Genomic DNA, 27850 nt, shown 5'->3' with positions numbered 1-27850 from the left:
GGTTATAAAAAGCTTATGTTAGAACACTAATAGAAGTTGTCTAAGGGGATACACACCAGCCATGAACATGAACCACCTCTGGAGGATGTATTCATGGAGGACTTTTCTTTCTAACTTATAAATGTATGAATGTTTGATTTTCACAATAAGCACCTATTTATTTGTAACCAAAATTTCAAAACATGTTTTAGGATTTTTTACATGCAGTAGAAACTTGCATAGATGCATATTGAAATACTTGGAATACTTGACCCTCCTCCAGTAGTTTTTCTGAGAAGTGACGATAAAAACTGCTGTAAAGGGTGATTGTACACCATTTTCATCAGAACCCTGATAGTGATGGTGTTTTGGGGTTTCTATTATTCTCAATTTTTGAATTAAAAGGGACTCAGCTAGTGGAAGTGATGGAGTCCCACCAGAGCTATTTAAAATCCTAAAAGATGATGCTATTAAAGTGCTGCACTCAATACATTAGCAAATTTGGAAAACCCAGCAGTGGCCACAGGACTGGAGAAGGTCAGTCTTCATCCCAGTTCCCAAGAAGGAAAGGACTATAGAATGTTCAAACTACCAGACAGCTGTACTCACTTCCCCTGCTAGTAAGGTTATGCTCAAAACCTTCAAGTTAGGCTTCAGCAGTACTTGAATCAAGAACTTCCAGATATACAAACTGGGTTTAGAAAAGGCAGAGGAACCAGAGATTAAATTGCCAACATTTGCAGGATCATAAAGAAAGCAAGGGAATTCCAGGAAACATCTGCTTCTGTTCCATTGACTATGCTAAAGCCTTTGACTGTGTGAATCATAACAAACTGTAGAAAACTCTTAAAGAGATGGGACTACCAGACCATCTTAACTGTTTCCTGAGAAACCTGTTTGCAGCTCAAGAAGCAACTGTCAGAACCTTACATGGAACAACTGACTGGTTCAAGACTGAGAAAGGAGTAGGTCAAGGCTGTTTATTGTCACCCTGCTTATTTAACTTATATGCAGAGCACATCATGCAAAATGCCAGGCATGATGAGTTACAAGCTGGAACCAAGATTGCCAGGAGAAATATCAACAACCACAGATATGCAGATGATATCACTTTAATGGCAGAAAGCAAAGAGGATCTAAAGAGCCTCTTGATGAAGGTGAAAAGGAGAGTGAAAAAGCTGGCTTAAAATTCAATATTAAAGAAACTAAGATCACAGCATCCAGTTCCATCACTTAATGGCAAATGGAAGGGAGAAAGGCAGAAGCAGTGACAGATTTCCTCTCCTTGGGCTTTAAAATCACTATGGATGGTGACTGCAGTCATGAAATTAAAAGATGATTGCTTCTTGGAAGGAAAACTATGACAAACTAGACAGAGGATTAAAAAGAAAAGACATCACTTTGCCAATAAAGGTCCGTCTAGTTAAAACTATGGTTTTCTCAGTAATCATGTATGAATGTGAGAGTTGGACCATAAAGAAGGCAGAGCATGGAGGAATTGATGCTTTCAAACTGTGGTACTGGAGAAAACTCTTGAGAGTCCCTTAGAGTGCAAGATCACACCAGTCAATTCTGATGCTGGGAAAGATTGAGGGCATGAAGAGAAGGGGTGGCAGAGGATGAGATGGTTTAGATTGCATCACTGACTCAATGGATATGAGTTTGAGCAAACCCCAGGAGAAAGTGAAGGACAGGGAAGCCCAGTGTACTGCAGTTCATGGGATTCGCAAAGAGTTGGACATGACAGCAAGTGAACAATCAGGGTTTCATTGATTTATTCATTTACAGGTTTATTGAGAACCTACTGTATGCCCAGCACAATGACAATAGAGGCATTAAACATACAGAATCCTAGACACTGGAGTTCCTGCCTTGAGAAGTGATATGAGCGAAATAGGCTCCTAAGTTTCAGACTACAAACACTTTCTGAGATTCTGTGTTATACATTGGTTAAGTTCAAAGAACACAGTGGTGAATGCACAGAGTTCCCAACTTGATGATGATTGCAAATGAGCAGACATGTAGACTGTTTATCAGGGTATTGTAACTGCTGAACATAAACAGCCTGGTGGAAACTAGAGGAAACAACTTCCTGGGCGAACTTGGAAAGATAACATTGGAAATTTGCTTTATGCAAAAAATAATCTTCCTGGTCTATTTTTTCCTGAAGATTTTTCTTTTCTAGTGTTTGCTTAAAATGACATGCACATCCTTAGAACTTGCCAGAAGACAATCTTACCCAAGTTTCTTAGCCACTGAAATATGAATGACTTTTCCTAAAAGAGCTTTAGAGTTCTTACACTGTGACCCTGGCCACCTAACATAGCTCAATAGCCTAATTATTGCTTCAGATTGTCACCCCCACTTCAGGGTTTCTAATTCTGTGGGACTAGAGTGTGGCCTGAGAATTTTTATTTCTAATAGGTTTCCAGAAGTAGCTGATGCCACTTCAAAAATGGTTTAGGGAATTAAATATACCAACTTCCCAAGTTAAAGACTTTATTAAAGGAATGTGAGAAAGATGATTTTTCTGATTCATAGGAGGAATAACAAGGTTCTTAACAAAACACAAATGTAGATAGGTAGGCAAGACAATAATAAATATTTTCAGTTCAGTTCAGTCACTCAGTTGTGTCTGACTCTTTGCAACCCCATGGACCATAGCATGGCAGGCCTCCATGTCCATCACCAACTCCCAGAGTTTACCCAAACTCATGTCCATTGAGTCAGTGATGCCATGCAATAAATATTTTATATCCTATTTAATAAATGCAAAGATCTATTAGCTTGAGGTCAGAACTTCTATCACTGATTGTCAGTATTCAAAATACTTTAAAGGTGTTTTATAGTTTAACTTCACATAAATTTTCTCTCCCATACACAGATGTTTTAGAAATTTAGATTAAAAACAATTTCTAACTACATCCAAATGCATAATGTTAGATTCTGTGATGAGAACACAGTCCCAAGGCTGTGGGGGAATTTGTTTTTTCTTGTGAATGGGCCTCTTGGGAAACAAACTTCTAAGGCAGCAGCATCAGTGAGTGCCAACAACAGGCATAGGAGGGTGGCGACAATCCAGAAGGTTTGAGCAACATGAGGGGGCAGCTGCCAACTAAGAGCCTTTAAAAAATGAGAAGAGAGCATCTAGATTCGTAGATTAATCTGTCTGTAGTCTGAAAACTCGATGTGCCTAACGTCAAGAGAACTAGAGAACTGCTAGCTGTCATTGAGTGAGTGATTTTAGTCATGTCTCACTCTTTGCTACCCCATGGACTGCAGCACAGCATTCACAGCTTCTGGGGATTAGGATATAGACAATTTTGGGAGGGAGCATTATCTGGCTTCCCACATGTGCCACTTATTTTGTTCTGGTCAAAAACCATTTGGAGCAGTGTTTTCAATACCAGGCATCGCATAATAAATGATATTCTACAGAAGAGAAAAATTGTCAATCATTCATTTAGCAAACATTTGTAAAGTGTTCACTATGTTCCAGTCACTTGGCGAGAAGAACTCTGGAGCTAAAAGCATAGGAGGTTGTAGAATCTAATGCTCATGAGCCAGGACTCTGGAGTCTAATCATCTGGTTTTGAATCCGGGTCTCACCATTTATATACTGTGTGACCTCACGAATGACTTAACCTCTCTGTGTCTCAGTGTGGTCACTTATGAAACTGAGGTAAAATTTTAACTGTCCCATAGTGTTCCTCTAAAGGCTAAGTGAGACTCTCGATGAAGCCTTTGGCATAATGACTGCATGTTGAGTTCAGTATATGTGGGTACTGAGGAGGCATGGAGAAATATCAATCACCTCAGATATGCAGATGACACCACCCTTATGGCAGAAAGTGAAGAGGAACTAAAAAGCCTCTTGATGAAAGTAAAAGAGGAGAGTGAAAAAGTTGGCTTAAAGCTCAACATTCAGAAAACGAAGATCATGGCATCTGGTCCCATCACTTCATGGGAAATAGGTGGGGAAACAGTGGAAACAGTGTCAGATTTTATTTTGGGGGGCTCCAAAATCACTGCAGGTAGTGATTGCAGCCATGAAATTAAAAGACGCTTACTCCTTGGAAGAAAGGTTATGAGTAACCTAGATAGCATATTCAAAAGCAGAGACATTACTTTGCTGACTAAGGTCCGTCTAGTCAAGGCTATGGTTTTTCCAGTAGTTATGTATGGATGTGAGAGTTGGACTGTGAAGAAGGCTGAGCGCTGAAGAATTGATGCTTTTGAAGTGTGGTGTTGGAGAAGACTCTTGAGAGTCCCTTGGACTGCAAGAAGATCCAACCAGTCCATTCTGAAGGAGATCAGCCCTGGGATTTCTTTGGAGAGAATGATGCTGAAGCTGAAGCTCCAGTACTTTGGCCACCTCATGTGAAGAGTTGACTCATTGGAGAAGATTCTGATGCTGGGAGGGATTGGGGGCAGGAGGAGAAGGGGATGACAGAGGATGAGATGGCTGGATGGCATCACTGACTCGATGGATGTGAGTCTGAGTGAACTCCGGGAGTTGGTGATGGACAGGGAGGCCTGGCGTGCTGCGATTCATGGGGTCACAAAGAGTAGGACACAACTGAGCAACTGAACTGAACTGAACTGAGGAGGCATGAGAGGATAACACCAGAGAAGGGGGGTGCAGAATGACCACAAGGAATTTGAAAAGGCTCTCCAGAGGTAAGTCTTGAAAGTTGCATTTCTCCTAGTTCATCAACGAGAAATAAAGAACATGTAGTGAGAAGACATAGTGAAGGGTTTGGAAACCACAAGGACTGGCTGAAGCTTAGTAGCTTCAGGAATAGGGATCAGAGTCACATGAGAGCTGCATTTAAATCCTTTTGCAGTTAAAGCAACAGAAAGAAATTATTTATTTTACTTCTATCCAGAAAAATAGCCAAGCTCAAGTGAAGGATTCCTTTTTGTAAAGGGGTGGGAAAAAGTGACAGTCTCTCAGTTGTGTTCAACTCTTTGCAACCCCATGGAATTCTCCAGGCCAGAATACTGGAGTGGGTAGCTGTTCCCTTTTCCAGGGGATCTTCCCAATCCAGGAATCAAATTGGGGTCTCCTGCATTGCATTCTTTACCAACTGAGCTATCAGGGAGAAGCTGATATAAATGGTGGGAGAAGGAGTGATGCAAACCCTTCTTTGTGCCCCACTGACTGTCAGACACACTGCCTTCTTGAAGGAATGGTTGGTCTGAAATCCATTTTCCCCTGCTCTCTTGTCAAAAGAAACCCAAGTATTTTGAGAACTCGATGGGCCATAAACTTTAAGGGAGATTAGACTTTTTCCAGCCCCAGGGGTGTAAATCAGGATTGGCTTGAACCAACCATGGTAACCACTGTGGTTGAGGAGGTCAAGAACAGGCATGCTTTCGGAAAATTTTTCCTTATCTCTTCAGAAGGTAAACAAAAATGGTGAGTGTTCTGTCTTTCTTCCAGGAATGAGCCATGAAGTTAGCAGCATCTGGAGATGGCAGAACAAGAAGACAGAAAGGATGGATCCTTCACGAGGTGGCCCAGCTGCTAAATTATCCAACTCTGGAATTGTTGTGAAGTTAATTTACTGAATTGTGCATGCCATTTATTACATTAATATGTAATATTAAAGTACACTCAGTGTTAAAGTCAGTCACATTTTTCATCTCACAGCCTGAAAAGCACCTTGCAGTACAATGGCACTCTAGTATGCTGACAATCCAGTCTCTCATCAGAAAATAACCACGGACCTTTTATGAGTGAGTGAGTGAGTGAAAGTCGCTCAGTCGTGTCCGACTCTTTGTGACCCCATGAGTCCATGGAATTCTCTAGGCCAGAAAACTGGAGTGGGTAGCCTTTCCCTTCATGGTCCCTCTATAGAATTTATAAAAATGCAGGCTTTGAGAACTAATTTTAAATCAAGATTGCTGACTTGATTTCCAGGTAGAAAATTCTGTTAGACATGTTTCTTGGTTCATTTTCTCTCTACTTTAATTTTATCTTTTGGACCAAACCATATCATTAAAGGGGCTTCCCAGGTGGCACTAGTGGTAAAGAGCCCACCTGCCAATGCAGGAGATGTAAGAGATGCAGGGTCGATCCCTGGGTCAGGAAGATCCCCCGGAGAAGGGCATGGCCACCCACTCCAGTATTCCTGGCTGGAGAATCCCACAGATAGAGGAGCCTGGTGGACTACAGGCCATGTGATCGCAAAGAGTCAGACACAACTGAAGCGACTTAGCACACACGCATTTCTTTAAAGGGCAGTATACTTATCTAGCCATTCAAAGTAACACCACATGGTGTCTAGCAATGGAATAACTTGACTGTATTAACAATATAACTGTTTTCAGAATCAGTTTCTGCATATATATAGGATTAATTTTCTAATTCCTAAAATGCACATGTCTAAGAGTCTATGATATCAACATTTCTAAGTAATGCACTAAACCCACTATATATTGATAAACTGATTCTTCTGCTATTTTGAAAATTCAGCCAAGAGATACTCAGAAAAATATGCCAACAGCAGCAAAAGATGATTTCCCTCATGTGGAAGAGAGAATTGCCCTTTGATTTCTGATAAATGTCTGTTTGGGACCATATATTCCTAAATACCCTTACAATCTCCTTAAGCCTCTCACTTCTCCATTTTCAGTTTTATCCCATCCATCTCATTCTCCTTTTCAATTGGGATGAGTTGAAACAGTTTCCTGGCCCAGTTTTAGGTTCCGGAAAGGATCAGCTCACCAGTGATAACAGTGCATGTTTTCTCTTCTCACATAGCTTTTCTTCAACTATTTTACAGGTCCTCAGTCTGCATTTACAGCTGAATAGAGTAGTTTCATTCTGAGCCACATCCTTGCCAAAGTTTACTAAGAATATCTGTAAAGTACAGCACATTTACAAGAATCTTTTCTTTTAAAACTGGACAGAGCAGGAAAATTTGGTCTGTCAACCCCAAGTCTAAGGAAGAATGTCAAGTCAAATTTTAATTACAGAGTCTAAGACAATGGAAAAAGAAAAGGTGTTTCCACTTCTCTCAGGCACTCTTCCAGTTAGAAAGTGAAGATTTCCAGAAACCTGCACCTATGTTTCAGTCATCTTTTGGGAGTTTACAGGACTAAACAAAATAAACTATATTTTCTTATGTTTTCTGTACTTTTGATGCTCTTGCATTTGGGGCCTCACTGACTACTGTGACATTGTGATTTATAATAAGAACTATATATTTGGTCTCAGTACCCATTTCTGGCACAAATTTCCCAAGTGATGAGATTGACAAAGGCATCTTTTGTTGTTAAGGAGGTGAATTTTGCACCTAACCGAAGAACAGGGGCTGGTTTTCAGGCGAACCAACTCTGTGGTTCAGTTCAGTTCAGTTGCTCAGTTGTGTCCTACTCTTTGTGACCCCTTGGACTGCAGCACGCCAGGCCTCCCTGTCCATCACCAACTACCATAGTTTACGAAAACTCATCTCCATTGAGTCAATGATGCCATCCAGCCATCTCACCCTCTGTCGTCCCCTTCTCCCACCTTCAATCTTTCTCATCATCAGGGTCTTTTCCAATGAGTTAGTTCTTCACATAAGGTGGTCAAAATATTGGAGTTTCAGCTTCAGCATCAGTCCATCGAATGAATATTCAGGACTGATTTCCTTTAGAGTGGACTGGTTGGATCTCCTTGCTGTCCAAGGGACTCTCAAGAGTCTTCTCCAACACCACAGTTCAAAAGCACCAATTCTTTGGCACTCAGCTTTCATTATAATCCAACTCTCACATCCAAACATGACTACTGGAAAAACCATAGTGTTTACTACACGGACCTTTGTTGGCAAAGTAATGTCTCTGCTTTTTAGTATGCTATCTAGGTTGGTCATACGGAGAAGGAAATGCCAACCCACTCCAGTATTCTTGCCTAGAGAATTCTGTGGGCAGAGGAGCCTGGTGGGCTGCAGCAGCAGCATATTGGTCGTAACTTCCCTTCCAAGGAGCAAGCATCTTTTAATTTCATGGCTGCAATCACCATCTGTAATGATTTTGGAGCCCCCCAAAATAAAGTCTGTCACTGTTTACACTGTTTCCCCATCTATTTCCCATGAAGTAATGGGGTCAGATGCCATGATCTTCGTTTTCTGAATGTTGAGCTTAAGCCAACTTTTTCACTGTCTTCTTTCACTTTCATCAAGAGGTTCGTTAGTTCCTCTTGACTTTCTGCCATAAGGGTGGTGTCATTTGCATTTCTGAGGTTATTGATATTTCTCCCAGCCATCTTGATTCCAGCCTGTGCTTCATCCAGCCCAGCATTTCTCACGAAGTACTCTGCATATCAGTTAAATAAGCAGGGTGACAATATACAGCCTTAGCATACTCCTTTCTCTATTTGAAACCAGTCTGTTGTTCCATGTCCAGTTCTAACTGTTGCTTCCTGACCTGCATACAGGTTTCTCAAGAGGCAGGTCAGGTGGTCTGGTGTTCCCATTTCCTAAAGAATTTTCTGCAGTTTATTGTGATCCACACAGTCAAAGGCTTTGGCATAGTCAATAAAGCAGAAATAGATGTTTTTATGGAACTCTCTTGCTTTTTCAATGACCCAATGACTGTTGGCAATTTGATCTCTGGTTCCTCTGCCTTTTCTAAATCCAGCTTGAACATCTGGAAGTTCACCATTCATGTACTGTTGAAGCCTGGCTTGGAGAATTTTGAGCATTACTTTGCTAGCATGTGCTGCTGCTGCTGCTAAGTCGCTTCAGTCATGTCCAATTCTGTGCGACCCCATAGACGGCAGCCCATCAGGCTCCACCGTCCCTGGGATTCTCCAGGCAAGAATACTGGAGTGGGTTGCCATTTCCTTCTCCAATGCATGAAAGTGAAAAGTGAAAGTGAAGCTGCCCAGTCTTGTCCGATTCTTAGTGACCCCATGGACTGCAGCCTACAAGGCTCTTCCATCCATGGGATTTTCCAGGCAAGAGTACTGGAGTGGGGTGCCATTGCCTTCTCCTGCTAGCATGTGAGATAAGTGCAATTGTGTGGTAGTTTGAGCATTCTTTGGCATTGTGTTTCTTAGGGATTGGAATAAAAACTGATCTTTTCCAGTCCTGTGGCCACTGCTGAGTTTTCCAAATTTGCTGGCATATTGAGTGTAGCACTTTCACAGCATCATCTTTCAGGATTTGAAATAGCTCAACTGGAATTTCATCACCTCCACCAGATTTGTTTGTAATGATGCTTCCTAAGACCCATTTGACTTCACATTCCAGGATGTCTGGCTCTAGGTGAGTGATCACACCATCGTGATTATCTGGGTCATGAAGATCTTTTTTTGCACAGTTCTGTGTATTCTTGCCACCTCTTCTTAATATCTCCTGCTTCTGTTAGATCCCTACCATTTCTGTCCTATATTGAGCTCATTTTTGCATGAAATGTTCCCTTGGTATCTTTAATTTTCTTGATGAGATCTTTAGTTTTTCCCATTCTATTGTTTTCCTCTATTTCTTTGCACTGATCACCAAGGAAGGCTTTCTTATCTCTCCTTGCTACTCTTTGAAACACTGCATTCAACTGAGTATATCTTTCCTTTTCTCTTTTGCCTTTCACTTCTCATTTTTTCAACAGCTATTTGTAAGTCCTTCTCAGACAGCCATTTTGCTTTTTTGCATTTCTTTTCTTGGGGATGGTCTTGATCCCTGTCTCTTGTACAGTATCACAAACCTCTGTCCATAATTCATCAGGCAGTCTATCAGATCTAGTCCCTTAAATCTATTTCTCACTTCCACTGTATAATCATAAGGGATTTGATTTAGGTCATACCTGAATGGTCCAGTGGTTTTCCCTATCTTCTTCAATTTAAGTCAGAATTTGGCAATAAGGAGTTCATGATCTGAGCCACAGTCAGCTCCCAGTCTTGTTTTTGCTGACTGTATAGAGTTTCTCCATCTTTGGTTGCAAAGAATATAATCAATCTGATTTCGGTGTTGACCATCTGGTGATGTCCATGTGTAGAATTTTCTCTTGTGGTGTTGGAAGAGGGTGTTTGACTCTGTGGTTAGAGGGATGGAACTTTTGGATTCATTCCCAGACCTCCCCGAAGGGGAGAGAGACTGGAGGGTGAATTAAGTCATTTAATCAACCATTGGCCAATCATTTAATCAATAGTGCCTATTGTAAAAGCCCAACAAGATAGGGTTCAGAGAGCTTCCTGGTTGGTGAACACATGAAGATTTGGGGAGAGCAGTGTGCTCTTCAACATGGGACTGGATAATAATATCTGCCAATATACCAGTGCCAGGTTAAAGCCTTTAGAGACTCAAAGGCCCCACATGCTACAGATCTCATTTTCAATAAATAATTCAATATAAAATAATTCTAAGCCATAAGAGACCAGCAAGAGCCTGTTTTTGTTTTGGGCACTTGACTTCTAAAGTTTAAAAATATAATTATATGCCAACCTCTATTAAAAAGAAAAATAGGGTACCTCTTCTCCTGGTGCCCTAAGAATGTACTAAATTTACCTTTGGATAATCTATCAAGAATTCTAACTGAACACTTACTATGCCAAGCCCTGTGCTCCGCGCTACGTGAAAATTGAGTGATACAACAGTGAATTACTGGTGGGCTTCTGACTTAAATTCTTAAGATTATTATAAAGGGTTCTCTGAGAAGGGATCTTTTAAGTTGAAGCCCCAGTAATGAAGAGAACCCAGCTATGTAAAGATCAGCAGAGGGAGCAATTCAGGAAGAGGAAGTCAAAAAGAAACAGTATCCTGGATGTGAAGTAGCTCCCAGCTAGTCAGGGAGACAGAAATAAAACCAGCTAATTTTAACACACACCGTGGTTCCTGCTGTACGGTCCATGAGAGCTGTGTGCTCTGAGAAACCAGAGGGAGTGCTTAATCAGAAATGAGACATGTGATGGGGCTGTGCCAAGCAGGGTACATAAAAACGGAGAAGCTCACTGGGAAGATTTAAACCCTGCCTTCATCAGAGATGTCTGTTGAAAACAGATTACTGGGCTTCACTCCACATTTACTCAGTTAGGATCTCTGAGGTGGCTGCCTGGAAATCTCTGCTCCTGACAAGCACTCTGCTGATAGGAAGATATTTTGAAACCCTTTGGTTCAGATAGCAGACCTTGGAGTTAGAAAAACAACTTGGACACAAGGCTGAAGTCTTGCTTTCCTCTTCAATGAAATGAGGATAATAATACAGTCTTCCTCACTGGGGAACTCTGAGGATTAAACGAGGGAGTATTTGTAGTGTCATCTGTCATCGCCATTGTAAGAAAAGCATAACTTTGCTCATAAGTGAGTGAAGAACTGATTGAGTTGTACCAGAGCTCATACATGTATCCCAGGATGTCACCTTGCAGGGGAAATGACAGTGGGGAAGTCAGAGCTATTGGACAGGTGAAGTAGGCTGGAGAAGCAGCAGGCAAGGCCAGGGTGGAAGCCAGTTTCCACTTGTTTCAAAGGACAGTGAACAGCTGCAAGTTATCAAGGTTCTATAGGAAACAGCTGCCTTTGCCACAACATTGGTTTTTTGTTTCTTTTTTTTTTTCACTTCCTCATTTCAAATGCAAATTGTTTAAAGTCTTTTCCTCCCTAAGACCCCAGCCTAGTCCTAGGCTAAATCAAAACAAAGACATCTTGTTAAAGAAGGAAAACCCCAAGGGAAATTAGAGTGTTAGCCAGAAAGAAGTTTGGCAGAGGGACCTCAGATCTGGAAAATAATGGATTGCCTCAAATTCCTTCTACAGTTTCTACAGCCTGAAAATAACTGTCTGCAACTGACAAGCTCATTTCTTCCAACTGGTCTGACGAACCTGAGGAGGGGGTTTAACTCTAACCCTAATCCCATGACTATAAAATTATTCATCCCTCCCTAAACCAACCATCCATAAACAAAACACAACCAAACAAAACCACTCACTTCCAGATAACCACCAAAAAATTATTTCTAGGAAATGGTTTACCAGGGTCACTGTTATCTGCAGATGTACAAAACACCACCTGTCTTTCTAGATTCCGATTAGCTCCAAATATTCTTGAGATGGTGGAAATTTCTTTTGAGGGGATGATTTCTTTTAAGCCCTCCCTTTCTTCTGTAGTTCTAGTAGAGCGACAAATTGGGCTACCTACATTGGATGAGAAGGGGAATAGGTTATAGGTTTTGTACTTTGTGGTGGGAGGGATGGCAGTCGGACAACATGTTAGAAGGATCATTCACACACTGCATCCTGCAATGATAAAATGATCGCGGGCTTTAGGTGCAAGATTCTAGGGTTTTAGTCAGTCAGGCCTAGGTCTAAATTCTGCGGGCCTCAATACTAGCTGGGTCCTGGTGAAGAGACCTTCGATCTTAGAGTTTTCTTATCTGTTTTATGACAGACACTCTTCTCTGATCTGGCAGCTGCAATAAATGATCATTCTCTTCCCCTCAACATTTAACCAGTGATCTGTTATCAAACCATCTAAACTACCGGAGGCCCAGATGGTTCTTTGTATTGTGAAAGCAAGTAAGGTTTCCTAACAACTGATGCTTTTAACTAAAGTATCTCTCAGTTCAAAGCAAAGAAACTTCTTCACTTTGTATGACAGGGAGATATATATTAATACATAGAGTGCTACTGTATATTTTTAATGATAAGAAAATTTAAGTTTCAGCATTTAGTGAGTGCTCAAGGGCTGATTTAAAAAGAGAATATTTCCTATATTTTAAAGTGTGATTGTTTTATGAGTGTACAGAATATTTTAGTGTAAAATAGCAAACAGGTTTCCCTGGTGGCTCAGTCAGTAAAGAATCCACCTAAAATGCAGGAGACCCATGTTCTATCCCTGGTTTGAGAATATCCCCTGAAGAAGGAAATGGCAACCCACTCCAGTATTCTGGCCTGGGAAATTTCATGGACAGAGGAACCTGGCAGGCTACAGTCCATGGGGTTGCAAGGGTTGGGCATGACTTAGTGATTAAACCACCACAAAATAGCAAACATGTCAGAACAAAAAATCTCCAAAGAAAGAAAAATATAACCTCCATAGGTTATGACTATCACTGAAGTAAGGGCACAGGGATTATGGCAAGATTAAACAGTGGCATTGATTGATGAATGATCCCATTGGGAAGTGAGGGCCAGGAAATTTTCTAAAGAACACATCATTCTGACCAGGTGAGAGTTGTCCTCTCCAGCTAGGTGTGTAATGTGCACACACACAACCTTTAGTAGGGGTGTGACCATCAAGGGCCACAAGAACAAAATAATTTTAATAGTCACACTTCACTGAATTGTGTTACATAGTGTTACAATGTGTATAACATTGTGTTACAATGATAGGTATTTTATATATTTTCAATGCACTACTTATTACTTTTCCAAAACTCTCACAGAAAACAGATGCTGAAAGTTTAAATAATCATGGCATCCAGCCCCATCACTTCATGGCAAATAGGTGGGGAAACAGTGGAAATAGTGGCAAACTATATTTTTGGGAGCTCCAAAATCACTGCAGATGGTGATTGCAGCCATGAAATTAAAAGATGCTTACTCCTTGGAAGGAAAGTTATGACCAACCTAGACAGCATATTAAAAAGCAGAGACATTACTTTGCCAACAAAGGTCCGTCTAAGTCAAGGCTATGGTTTTCCCAGTGGTCATGTATGGATGTGAGAGTTGGGCTGTGAAGAAAGCTGAGTGCTGAAGAATTGATGCTTTTGAACTGTGGTGTTGGAGAAGACTCTTGAGAGTCCCTTGGACTGCAAGGAGATCCAACCAGTCCATTCTAAAGATCGGTCCAGGGTGTTCTTTGGAAGGACTGATGCTAAAGCTGAAACTCCAGTACTTTGGTCACCTCGTGCAAAGAGTTGACTTATTGGAAAAGACTCTGATGCTGGGAGGGATTGAGGGCAGGAGGAGAAGGGGCCGACCGAGGATGAGATGGCTGGATGGCATCACCGACTCGATGGACGTGAGTTTGAGCGAACTCCGGGAGTTGGTGATGGACAGGGAGGCCTGGCGTGCTGCAATTCATGGGGTCCCAAAGAGTCGGACATGACTGAAGCGACTTAGCAGCAGCAGCAGCAGCAGAGAACGGATCCCAAGTTTCCCTCTTTCTATTAGACTAAGAAGCTTTGGTTTGTGCCGAGATCAGCTCGACAAGCAGGGTTTCCAAAAGCGTGATACTGCTAGAGAATGAGAAACGAGACACAAGAATTCAGAGAAAAGCGAAGATCAGGGGACCAACACCACTCCAAGGTGAAGGTGCCAAAACTGAATCCAAGCGAGCTTTATTTTACTTACAGTCATGAATGAAAGAATATGCAGGAATTAAACTATAACTCATGTGGCCTTCAGGGCCGAAGAGCAAAATGATCATTAACCATTGAGTAATTAGGAAACAGTTATCATAACAAATCAGTTACTAAGACTAACATACTTATCTATAGATTTTCCACCAGATATGTAAAACATGTGACTCTGAGACTCCAGTTGAGAAACAGTCTGGGGTCAGTTTTCTGACCCCAGGATCATATCTTGTTTTCAAGATTATGAACTGTTCCCTCTGGACCTGTTCTAAGAGTCTCATGCCTTATAGCATCCAGTTTATCAATAATTGTAAATTTCTTTTGCTGCCCTTGCCGGGGCCTGCCTTTCTTTTTTTCTTCCTGCCTCCTGCAGGTTTGGGAGGAATGTAACATAGTGACGTGGACTGGCCCAGCAAACAGTTTGTATCCAATAGTTCTACAGACCCGCCTGTCACGTCAGACCCTGATCTTAGTGCAGGGGAATCAAGGATGAAAAACAGATCTCTGCCATTACGGAGTTCATGCTCCAGACACGCAAGCAAATTTAATAGAAACTCATACTACAGGAGAGGCACAGATATCCTTCTCTATAAATACAAGAAGCAGAAGGGTGAATAACCATAACAGAGGCAGGGAGGTGGCTGTGGGCAGGTTTCTGAGGTCATGGTACACTGAGGTGAGTATCATTCACTGGTAGACAACACTGGCTGGGAGTAAAGACGAGAGAAGAAACCGGAGTGTTGTGTGTCGTTAGAAACAGTGGTGAACCCCTTGTGTGGCCCATGAGAGCAAGGGGAGAGTCCACGAAGGGAGATGAAAACAGATGATCTGTTTCTCTGAATAATGAGGACCCATGAATAATGAATAGAGAATTTGGAGATTCTTGCTAAAATGGTAGCTTTAAAAGGTGTAAGTAAAGGAAACCGCTCATTCTGATCTGTTTTCAGTAACTTTATAAACGGCCTTTAGCTCATCAGGGGAAGGTTATGTATATTGAAGATGTAAAATTGAATCAAGAAAGCCTCTAGCAACCCAGTACAAGGTACTTCCCAGGAGGTTATATATTGAGAAGCTCAGGATAGAACCACACTTCATTTAGAGACTGTGACTGAAAGGCTGACTTTAAACAGTGAAAGAAAATTGTGACGATCTGACCAGCACATAAGTGAAACTCTTCTAGATTTTGTCTATTTTGACTCATTAACAAAGAAACCTTGAGTGAGGAAGGTTTTTTTCTTTTTTCTTTCTTTTTTCTTTGCTGTTATGAAATCCTTTATATAAAAATTTTTGAGGATTAAAATGCCAGTTTCTACATGCATGTTTAAGTATGCAAGCATTTCTTTATTAAAATATGAACTTTTAGCTAATGACTTTGGACCAAAACAGAAAAAAAAAAAGTAAAATTCGTCTATATATTTTATCTGGAGAAAATGAAAACCCTTACCATTTATACTAGCCACTTTATCCCTAACTTGGATGAACAAAGAAATTGTATTATCCTTTTTATGTGACTACTATGTTGTGGATTTCTTGAATTATAGGAGACTGAAGTAAAAATTTTCCAGTTTGGGCCTCTAACAAACTCTGTGATCTTAGATAACTCATTTAGCTTGTGTAAATCCCAGTTTCGGGAATTCCCTGATGGCCCAGTAGTCAGTACAACAGTGGGAGCTTTCACTGTGGGTGGGTGGGTGGTGGTGGGTGGGGGGGCGGCTAGTCTCAATCCCTTAGTGAGGGAACTAAGATCCTGCAAGCCGTGCAGAGCAGCTAAATTAAACACACACACACACACACACACACACACACAAATCCCAATTCCCTTAGGTACAAAATAGAGTTGATGACAAGTGCTTGATATAACCACTCATTTTCTAATATTTACTCTGTCCATATTAAGGGAAATAGTATTAGTGGGGATTGAGAGCATAATGAATTCATCTTCTGGGTCTAATAGCTGCTTGTTATGTGACCTCTGTGGGTTCTGAGAGGGAACTTTACTTTCGTGAACCTTAGTTTCTCCATTTATAAAATGGAGATTTGAAAGCCTACCTTTATAAGGCTGAGAATTAAATCTGGTGATATCTGTAAAGAGCTTAGGACAGTGCCTGCTGCATATATTTAATACATATGTGTGAATGTGTGTGCATTATACATCATGTTCTTGGATTGGAAGAGTCAATATTATGAAAACGACACTACTACCCAAAGTGGAAGTGAAAGCCACTCAGTTGTGTCTGACTCTTTGCGACCCCATGGACTATATAGTTCTTGGAATTCTTCAGGCGAGAATATTGGAGTGGGTGGCCTTTCCCTTCTCCAGGGGATCTTCCCAACCCAGGGATCAAATCCAGGTCTTCCGTATTGCAGGCAGACTCTTTCCCAGCTGAGCCACAAGGGAAACCCAAGAATACAGGAGTGGGTAGCCTACCCCTTCTCCAGTGGATCTTCCCAACCCAGGAATCTAACTGGGGTCTCCTGCCTTGCAGGTGGATTTTTTACTAGCTCAGCTACTAGAAAAGTCACCCAAAGCAATCTACAGATTCAGTGCAATTCCTATCAAATCACCAGTGGCATTTTTCACAGAACTAGAATGAAAAATTTCACAATTTCTATGGAAACACAAAAGATCCTGAATAGCCAAAGCAATCTTGAGAAAGAAAAATGGAGCTGGAGGAATCAACTTTCCTGACTTCAGACTATACTATAAAGGTACAGTCATCAAGTATGGTACTGGCACAAAAATAGAAATATAGACCAATGGAACAAGATAGAAAGCCCATAGATAAACCCAGGCGCCTACAGTCACCTTATCTTTGACAAAGGAATTAAGAATATACAATGGTAAAAAGACAGCCTCTTCAGTAAGTGGTGCTGGGAAAAGGACAGCTATGTGTAAGAGAATGAAATTAGGACACTTCCTAACACCACACACAAAAATAAATTCAAAATGGATTAAAGACTCAAATGTAAGGCCAGAAACTATTAAACAGAGGAAAACATAAGTAGAATACTGTTTGGCTGAAATCATAGCAAGATCCTGTTTGACCCACCTCCTATTGTAATGGAAATAAAAGCAAAAATAAACAAATAGGACCCAATTAAATTTAAAAGTTTTTGTACAGCAGAGCAAACTATAAACAAGATGAAAAGACAACTCTCAGAATGGGAGAAAATAATTGCAAACAGAGTAGCTGACAAAGGCTGAGTCTCCAAAATATACAGGCAGCTTATGCAAAAGGGCTGGACACGACTGAGCGAGTGAGCACAAACACACCCCAGTCTCTGTATAGTCTCATTCATAAAAGCACAGATCAAATATTCATTAGGCGTAAAAATGGAGTTGGGTTTTAATTTTCATGCTTTTAGAATTGCATTAAGGTTGATTTTTTTAACCCTCCCCAGTAATAACTCTTAACCTTTTTCCCACTTATCTGGTACCCGCACCATTTAAGCACTTTACATTTACTCTAAATTTCCAAAATTGTTTTCTCTCTTTATTTTGAAGATAATATCTTTTCTTCCTCCTCCCATAGCTCAGGTTCTACCTTTATTGGCACCTTTCAACGTCAATTCCATAAACTGATTTGACAAGGACAGAGAAGATACTCTCTGGGTGGATGGATTCCTGGAGGAGATAAACTGAGTAGTCTGAGGCATCACCCACTTCTGTGTGGGAAGGAAAATACCAGAATCTTGTATATGCACTATCGCACATGGGTTAGTTTGTGAGCTCCTTCCTGGTAAGAGCTAGCATGAAAGCAGGAGAATGAAAAAATCGTAACAGTTGAGTCTTGATGAGATGTGAGGATGTTAAAAAGAAATTACATTCTGATAGGGTTATGCAGATTAGCTGTGCAGGATATAAGGCTGCCAGGGCTCAGTATTAGTTCCTGAGTACTTAGCAAGGGATAGAAGTCAAGGGTAAGGGCATTAAGGAGGAATACAATTTGCTGTTTCTTAGCTTTGGACAAAGCCAATATTATGTTCTCTTGGTTGCATCCTATCTTCAGTTCCTTTCTCCCCAACACTGAATCCCTTTCAACCCAGCCAGTTAATTTATCTTTGCTTCAAATGTTTTTGAAGTAACTACACACACCCACCGTAAAAGCTTTTCTTTAGCAAAAGTGTTCTAAAACACAGGACAGAACTCTGAAAGGAAAATATTAAACTCTGAGGTTACTGCTGTAGTAGCAAATGCCTGTGGAGTTTAAAGGAGATGAAAAGGCTAGAGACAGAAGCAGTACTGGGCTCTCACTCTGGGAACTTATGGGTCTGTTGCATTTCCTATATGTACAGTGTGCCCCAAAATAACCTTCATGATTCATATTTTGAATGCCATGAAATTGGAATCATTGGTAGTGGGTCCTCTGCACCTGCCTATACAGAGGGCTGACTGTCATAGACTGTCTTATATAAAGGACTTGAACATCTGCAGATCCAGTGTCTTCTGGGCTCTTGGAGCCAATCCCCCGCAGACACCAAGGTCCACTGTACTTCACTTATAAAACCTACTTCTTCCAATTAGGGCAGAAGAGCAAATCCTCCAAAACACTAGGAAGGAAACAACTTCAGACAAGGGCATCTATTTCTACTTAGGGCTTTGAATTCAGCAGAAGGACTGAAGTCATTTTCATGTTTCAGACTTATGGTGAGGCAGCTCTTTCTTTTTCAGTAAATATAATTGTTGAAGAAACTTGCTTTGATTTTCCCAGAGGCAAATAACACTTTCATTTGATTAAATCCAAGTCAAAAAGTTAAGAGTCTGTTTGTTAAATTCCTGAGTGGGTTGAATATGTTGGTATTTCATTTTTAACATTTATTATAGAAATTATTCTGTCATCTCCATAGGCATAATTTCCCCACAACAATCTTATTTTGAAAATGTTTAATCTTGTTTGAGAATGTTCTGGAAATATATTATCCCTTTAGGGTCTGTATTACTTTTCTGTTGCTGTTGTAACAAATAATCACCATGGTTTAAAAAGGCACAGTTCTGGAGATCAGAAATCTGAAGAGTCTCATCGAGGTAAACTCAAGATATCAGCAGGGCTCCACTGCTTCCGTCTGTTTGAGAGAATCGGTTTTCTTGCCCGTTGCAGCTTCTAGAGGCCATAGACATTCCTTGAGTCACAGCCCTTTCCTCTGTCTTTGAAGTCAGCAGCATAACATCTTCAAATCCCTTTCTGACTCTAACTTCTGTCTCCCTCTTCCACACTTAAAAAGCCCTGTGATTACACTGGATCCACTGGATAAGCTAGGACAATCTACCTTCAAGTGGGCTGATTAGCAAATTTAATTCCTGCTGCAGCCTTAGTTCCCTTTTGCCATGTAACAACTTACAGGTTTAGGAGACAGTGGCATGGACGTCTTTGGAGGGCCATTATTTGCCCACAGGGCCTAGGCAATGCAGGGTGTGATCCGAGTAAACTCTCAGTCTCGGAGGTCCCTGAGCATTGTTATCTGTCACCAGAATTAACCAGACATGAAAACTGAAACTCAAAGCCACCAGGGTTTCTGGAGATGGCTTCAGAGAAATGCTAGGTTTTGTTCTTGATTACCACTTAGGTTTTCCACTTTTGCTTTCTGAAAGTTGCTCAGGCGTGTCTGACTCTTTGCGACCCCATAGACTATACAGTCCATGAAATTTGCTAAGCCAGAATACTGGAGCGGGCAGCCTTTCCCTCCTCCAGGGCATCTTCCTAACTCAGGGATAGAACCCAGGTCTCCTGCATTGCAGGTGGATTCTTTACCAGATGAGCCACAAGGGAAGCCCAAGAATACTGGGGTGGGTAGCCTATCCCTTCTCTAGCGGATCTTCCCAACCCAGGAATCGAACTGGGGTCTCTTGTATTGTAGGCGGATTCTTTACCAACAGAACTACCAGGGAAGCCCATTTTTACTTTTACTCTGATGTTGGTTTTGATGGATACCTTAGTTTCTTTGACATCTCAGAGAACCATGAAATATACCTCATGCTTTATTTCATAAAATTTAAATTGTTTTTCAAATATCATATATTAATTCATATATATGGAATCTAGAAAAATGGTACTGATGAACCTATTTGCAAGGCAGGAATAGAGATGCAGACATAGAGAACACACTTATGGACACAGTAGGGGCAGGAGAGGGTAGGATGAATTGAGAGAGTAGCATTGAAATATACCCATTACCATAAGTAAAACAGATAGCTAATGGGAAGTTTCTATACAAAACAAGCAGCTCAACCTGTTGCTCTGTGACAATCTAGAGGGGTGGGGTGGGGTGGGAGGTGGGAGGGAGGTTCAAGAAGGAGGGGGCATATGTATGGTTCATTCATGCTGATGTATGGCAGAGAGCAACATGACATTATAAAGCAATTTCCTCCAATTAAAATAAATAAAATGTTTTAAAAAGCTTACATTGTTTTTGTTTTAATTGAAGTATAGTTGATTGACAATATTGTGTTAATTTGGGGTGTACAAAAAGTGACTCAATTATATATACATGTAGATTTTTCAGATTATTTTCCATTATAGGTTATTATAAGATATTGAATATAGTTCCTTGGGCTATTCAGTAAATCCTTGTTGTTTACCTAAATGATATGTCATAGTTTGTATGTATTAATCCCACATTCCTAATTTTCCCCTTCCTCCTCCCTTTCTCCTCTGGTAACTATAAGTTTGTTTTCTATGTCTGTGAGTTTGTTTCTGTTTGTATATAGATTCATTTGTATTATTTTTTAGATTACATGTAAGTAATATCATATATCTTTGTCTGACTTACTTCACTTAGTAATATAATAATCTCTAGGTCCATTCATGTTGTAACAAATGGCAATATTTCATTTCTTTTTATGGCTGAGTAACAGTCCATTGTGTGTGTGTGTATGTATCATATCTATAGATAGATAGATAGATAGATCTCACATCTTCTGAAACTAGTTGTTTATTGATGGGCATTTGGGTTGTTTCCATGTCTCAGTGCTGCTATGAACATCAAGGTGCATATATCTTTCAAAATTAGTTTTCATCTTTTCCAGATACATGCCCAGAGTGTATGTCTTCTTTGGAGAAATGTCTATTTTGGCCATCTGCCCAATTTCAAACTTTGTTTTAAATTTCTTTGTTATTGAGTTTTATGAGTTGTCTACTTTGGATGTTAAGCCCTTGTTGGTCACATCATTTGCAAATATTTTCTCCTATTCTGTAGGTTGTCTTTTCATTTTGTTTATGAAATGAAAGGTGCCTTATATTGGTGTGGTATCAATTCTGTTGCACACGAATGGTGAAATAAGTCATAATATCTGTCTAGGTTCAAAGGGTGGAAAAACAGACATCTCCTGATGGAAGAAGCTACAATGTATTATAGCCACTTTTGCAATCTAGCAGTCTATCCTTTGGAAAAAATTACCATTTCATCTATGTGTAAGATCCCCCAAATCTCATCTCATTACGGCATCAGGCTAGTGTGGAATCTTGTGATCTAAATCAGATCAGATGAGGCTCCTCAGAACTTGTGGCTTTTAAGATCATACATTGCTTGTTCTGGCAACATATGATTTAAAAGAGACTGATTATCTGCCCTTAGCACACCCAATAATGTACATGATTGGGCAGACAGGATCGCTACAGGAAACACTGCCATCACAAAGGGGAGGTATCTGAAACACATAGCAGCCACTGGTTTACAGCAGTTCTGAGATCCAATAGGACATTTGTTACTAGGTCTGCCCATTCTGGGGGTGGGATATATTTCTGGATTAAGTCTAGTTTCATCTCCCTGCATCACTGTCCTCCAAGTCTCTTAGCTCTCTCTTAGTTAGCTTAGCTTAGCTCTTGGCTGTCTTCCGAGACTTTGTTCCTTTACCATAAGACTCATATTTTGTAATCTGAGCAATCTAATATCTTTGACCCAAGTACGTGGTTCATTAGTACAACTCTTGAAACTTTGTGGTTTGTCTCTGAAGCTGACTGGAGTCTATTCAGTGCAAGGAAAGCCACATCCACAATTCTTTAGAAGTCGAATTATGTGGGGGTGTCAGTGTGTTGTGGGATAGCAGCCTTAAAATTCTTAGATGCTCCCCCTCCTCAACTTTTCACAGTTAAAGAGGATCTACTAGATGCCTTCAAACTAGATTCTTTCAAATATCTTATTAAAGCTTTAATGATCACACTGTGATATGATCTTTGATCTCAGGTTTCTTTCACTTGGAGGATTTTACTGGTTAAAGTGATAAGAAACTCTTATTTCCTGTTTATTGCCTCTAAATTCTTTCTTCAGCTCTTTTCTGTCTTCCTAGGCAGCTAAGTGAAATCAATTGACACTTTCAACATTTTGCCAGAAAATCATTTTACAAGGCTCATAAATTCATTAGCAATATGTATTTTAAAAAATCTTCCAAGTTTCTGCAGGCAACCACCGGGCCAGTTGTTTTTAAGTACATGATACATGTTGCCATTTTTCTGGACTGCTCTAGCAATTTCCTCACTGTTTTTCCAGCGACCGTTAATAGTTTGTTCATCCTTTCTAGATTTTGCTACCAGGTTCTTAATGTTCTTCAGTCTCTGCCCAATTCAGAGACCCAGGGCCACATGTTTTAGGTTTTCGTTACCATAGCAACCCTCTTTTAGGTACTAATTTCTCTATCAGTTAGTTTCTTTTACTGTATAACTCACCATTCCAAAACTAACTTGCCTGAAATAGCGGTCTTTCACTTACCAACTCCTGGTATTGTGGGTTAGCATTGTGGACTGGACTCAGCTGCAAAGTTCTGCTCCAGTCTCAGGTGGTCTTGCCTATGCTTTCCTGGTCAACTGGCGCTCAGCAGCCTCGCTGTCAGTTAGCTGGCTCTCCTATGGGGACTGGGCCACACCTCATCATCCACCAGGCTAACTTAGGCTTATTTACACATGCAGGGGCCTCACGGTGCCAAAGAGCAGCAAGGGAACAATCCCCAGTGGACAACCACTTTTTAAGTCTCTCCTTGTGTAATTATTTCTACCATCCCATTGTCTGCAGTGCAGATTCAATGGATAGAAGAATAGACTTCCCTTCTTCATGGGAGGAACTGTAGTCATATTGCAAAGGCACATGCATACAGAATGGACACAATTTGTGGCCACTTTTGCAATCAATTGATGCGATGAAATAAAAATGAAATAGTTTAAAAGTAGTATTTTTTAAAAAATAAAAAAATAAAAATAGTATTTTTATGTTAACCATAAAAATTAACATAAAACCTTATGTTAACCATATAACATAATGCTAATCATACAACATAATGCTAAATTGATATTTCAATATTTTTGATAATGTTCCCGACAAGTTTGTGCTGCGAATGAGTGTCAGCTCTACAGTTTTCTCATTGTTCATTTGTGCATGCACTATTCACTCTTTCACCTAGTTGCCAGGATACACTTTTTGAGTCATCTGTTCATTTTGTGAGTGTTAGTTTGAAATCAGAACCAGGATATATAAATTCACTGAACCAGGCACATGTGGTCTACAATACACAGGAAACCAACAAGGAAGAGTGCCATTGTCAACCTCTTGGCCTCCTACACCTTTCACTCCTTCCTTAGGTCCCCTTTCATACTGTATGTGACAAACGATTGGTAGATAATCACAAGGACAAATGCCAATATGACTATTGTTTAGATATTTATTTTAAACTAAAAACTACATACTCATTCTCATTACAGATTTAATAGGTTCTGATATTTTCTACCTGCATCCCAGCAGATTGTCTGATATATCCCCTGCTTTAGATAATTTATCACCAGGGCTACCTATAACATTCTGGGAGAAATCACACCACTTTAACTTGTTTAAATTTAATTTTAAATCATTGTGCATAACTTGTGTGTGTGTGTGTTTCAGGGAGGAGGTGGGGAGAGTTGTGGTTCTAGTCATTGTCCTTTTGGGAAACAAAGAAGTCTGAATGCTTTGTCCAAGTTTGCCCTATTTCCAGCTCAGACTTGGGTAGACTGTAGAGCTATTTCTAATTCTCTCAGATAGATAGATTACTTAAGTGTAGAAACACGTCATTTTATTTGAAAATCTTGATGAATCTCTTTTTTTGTTTGGTTTACCCTCAGGTTTTAGGAGGAAGAGGCTAATTGCAAGTGAAGCTATTAATAATAGTCAAGATTTATTTATGATACCAAATTTTCAGTTATGTTCAATGATCAGTACAGAATTTGGCCCAATGCCTTGTATATATTTAGCCCTTAAGCAGGAACTTCAAATATTCCAACTCATGATCCCCAAGGTACCATCAAAATATCTTCTATCTTTTATGAAAAAGTATATATGTATTTATGTAATGATGGCCAACTTCATGTCAACGTGTGCAGGCCATGGTGCCCAGATATGTAGATGTAGTCAGACATTATTCTGGATGTTTTTGTGAGGGTTTCTTTCAATTAGATTAACATTTAAAGTGGCTGACTTTGAGTAAGGCAGATTGCCCTCTGAAGTGTGAGTGAGCCTCATGCAATCAGCTAAAGGCCTGAAAAGAACAAAAGACTGAACTCCTCAGATCTAGACGGGGTTCTGCTAGCAGAAGGCCTTTGTTCTTGAACTGGTACACACGTTCTTTTCTGGGTCTTCAGCCTGCCAGTTTCAACCTATTGGTTTTGGATTTACCAGCCCGAGTAATTGTGTGAGCCAATTCTTTAAATAAAGGAATTTTATTTTACATTTTTTTTTCACCAGCTCTTTGACGTTGGGTAAGTGAATTCATCTCTCTCACTTCATTTTTTTCATCTTCAAAATGAAGACAATTATACCTACCCCATATGTCTGTTGTAAGGATTAAATGAGTTAATTATAAAATGTTTTGAACAATGTCTGACACATAGTAGAGGAAGGATATGTAAATTCTTTTGTCCTTCTCTTTAATTTTGACTGAGCTTATTTGTTTTTTATCCAGATATTTTCAGTCTTTCTGTATACTTCTTACTTTGTCTGATTCTTGAGAGGAAAAGCATCATAAAATCCATTAGTACGTGGCATAAGAATTGGCCAGAGAGATACAGAAGAATAGTTTCCATAAAGATGGTAAATAACACCCTGGATTTGTATTACATAGCCAAGAAGGAACATGATTCATGAGTCATTTGAAAATGCTTTAAAAATTGCAAATGTGTTTCATCAACTGCTTCTAAAGGTAAGACACAAGATGAAAAGTCTAGGTTTGAAGTTTTTCCTATGGAGTTTTGATTCCATGTGGAATTTCAAATGGGGAATTTGTATTTTCAAGTCATTCTTTTTATTTGATACAGTACCTACCTCTCTGATAAACAGGAGCAGGAAGGAACTTGGGAATTCTTACTTACATCATACATTTTTGATGGTTCTTTTATTGAATGTGAATAAGCCTGGGGAAATTTGCCCATGTAAATTATTTTTGTAATCATCATGATAGGTATAAAGTGGCAATAAAGTGTTAGGGATTTATAAGAGAGTTTTATGGAAAGGTTAATTCTAATATGAGCTCTTAAAAAAATTTTTGTTTTTGAAAGAGAGTTTGGACTTTGTCTGGAACACCCCTAAAAGTTTCATCAGGTGTTTCCACTTAATCAAATTATGAGCTTGTAACATTCTTTTATTGTTCTATGTGAACTAGCATTAATGTCCCCTGCTGCTAAGTCGCTTCAGTCGTGTCTGACTGTGCGACCCCCTGGACGGCAGCCCACCAGGCTCCACCGTCCCTGGGATTCTTCAGGCAAGAATACTGGAGTGGGTTGCCATTTCCTTCTCCAATGCATGAAAGTGAACAGTGAAAGTGAAGTGGCTCAGTCGTGTCCGACTCTTCACGACCCCATGGACTGCAGCCCACCAGGCTCCTCTGTCCATGGGATTTTCCAGGCAAGAGTACTGGAGTGGGGTGCCATTGCCTTCTCCGATTAATGTCCCCAACTAGTTTATAAACTCTTTGAGGGTTTTAAGCTCAAAATGCATTTGTTTTAATGCTGCAGTGCATTTGTTTATTATTTCAAAAACTTTAAAAAAAATCTGTATTCTCTTGGGAATGATTGGTTAAAGAGAGAGGAAAGCGAACTAGTATTTCTGCTTGATCACTCTATGTCTTACACTTCATAGACATCCTTTCTTATCAAACATAACATCCCTCTGAAGTAGGAACCATCATCTTCATTTCAATGATGAAGAAATTGAATGATGCTTGAGGGAGTTAGCCAACTAGTCCTAAGCCACTCTGCTAGGACACATAGAAGGCAGAATGAAAACCAGATCTGTATTTATCAAAAGTCTATCTTTTAATAAATTTATAAAATTTACTTATTAATCAATATGCATATCAACAAGATATATTTTTCATGTCTTCATTCATTCATCATTTTTCCCTCTCAAGTAACGCTAAATTTTTAGCACTAGGTTATTAACAAGATACTAAATAACCACACTGGTAATCTAGAATGAAGAAAAGATAAAACCAACACTTTTCCTGGTTAGTTACACAGATCAAACCACAGCAAACTCTTGAATTTCTTTCTCCCTCCCAGAGGCTTCCACTAGGATAGAGCAAAAAAACCCACCAGGAAGCCTAATTCAATACAACAAACTGAGTTCTTCAGACAAACTGAGAAGAACTTTTTGATTCACTCACCCTAAAGCAGCCTGGGGAACTAGGCCAGAGGGCAAAGCAGTGTGGCCGTGTGGATCTGTGAGTTCCTCTAAGGGACTGCGTTCCCATCTGCTAGTCAGCACTTTCCAGTGTCTGGCCTCATAAGTGAAGCTGCCAGTATCATTTCCTATTTGGCTTTGCTGTGTGGAGTCCAGAGAAAACTTGTTTCTGTCAAATTTGTCCTGGAACCATCCTCACCAAAGGCCAAAATGGCAAGTGGGGAGGGGAAGCACATGGAGGCAGGCCCCTGGTGTATGTCCTAGGAGGGAGTAGGAAGTGAAGTGAAGTCATTCAGTCGTGTCCGACTCTTTGCGACCCCATGGACTGTAGCCTACCAGGCTCCTCCGTCCATGGGATTTTCCAGGCAAGAGTACTGGAGTGGGGTGCCATTTCCTTCTCCAGGGGATCTTCCCAACCCAGGGATTGAACCCGGGTCTCCAGCATTGTAAGCAGACGCTTTACCATCTGAGCTACCAGGGGAGTCCTAAGGAGGGAGAAGGGCAGTAAGCCAAATCATGCAAAGTGCCTGAAACTGGACAGGGAGTATGCTGTGATGCAGAGTTCACGTGCCTGGATGGGAGGGGAGGAGGGTGTATACTCAGAGAAGGTAAACTGCCGTGATGCAGTCAGTGACAAAGTTGAGTTTGGATTAACCTCTGCGAGTCCTATTGATCGGCCAGAAACATTTGCCCTGTGCTGTTTTCCAGTCCGCTCTAGAATTCATTGTCACAGCAAAATCGACAATAATTATAGCAATGTCCGCTTTTCCCTTCCGCTGCCCTATATATACATTTCTTCCTTCTTTCTTTCCCTGCTTTCCCCACTCCTTATTTTTCCTTTTTTATTCAGGGATTCCCTTTAAATGACTGACACCTCCAGATGCTGTTTATAGTGTTTTCAGAAGAAAAACACTGTCACCTGTTTGAGAATATGGGCCAAGCCTTTTATCGGAAGTAC

At 40.3% G+C, this 27850-nt stretch overlaps 1 protein-coding gene across 1 annotated transcript in view; it reads right to left on the bottom strand.

Annotated features, from left to right (window-relative positions):
- The window catches only part of ST3GAL6 (ST3 beta-galactoside alpha-2,3-sialyltransferase 6), a 125550-nt gene extending 98624 nt beyond the window's left edge, over positions 1-26926 (bottom strand). Inside the window, exon 1 of the mRNA XM_068973850.1 lies at positions 26876-26926. The gene's annotated coding sequence lies outside the window, so the exon portion shown is untranslated. The remainder of the gene's footprint in view (positions 1-26875) is intronic.
- Between the last annotated feature and the right edge of the window lie 924 nt (positions 26927-27850).

The sequence above is a fragment of the Capricornis sumatraensis genome, chromosome 1 (assembly GCF_032405125.1).
Source record: "Capricornis sumatraensis isolate serow.1 chromosome 1, serow.2, whole genome shotgun sequence".
NCBI lineage: Eukaryota > Metazoa > Chordata > Mammalia > Artiodactyla > Bovidae > Capricornis > Capricornis sumatraensis.
Note: the sequence above shows the minus strand (reverse complement) of the source record. Positions and strands in the feature narration are given on the sequence as shown.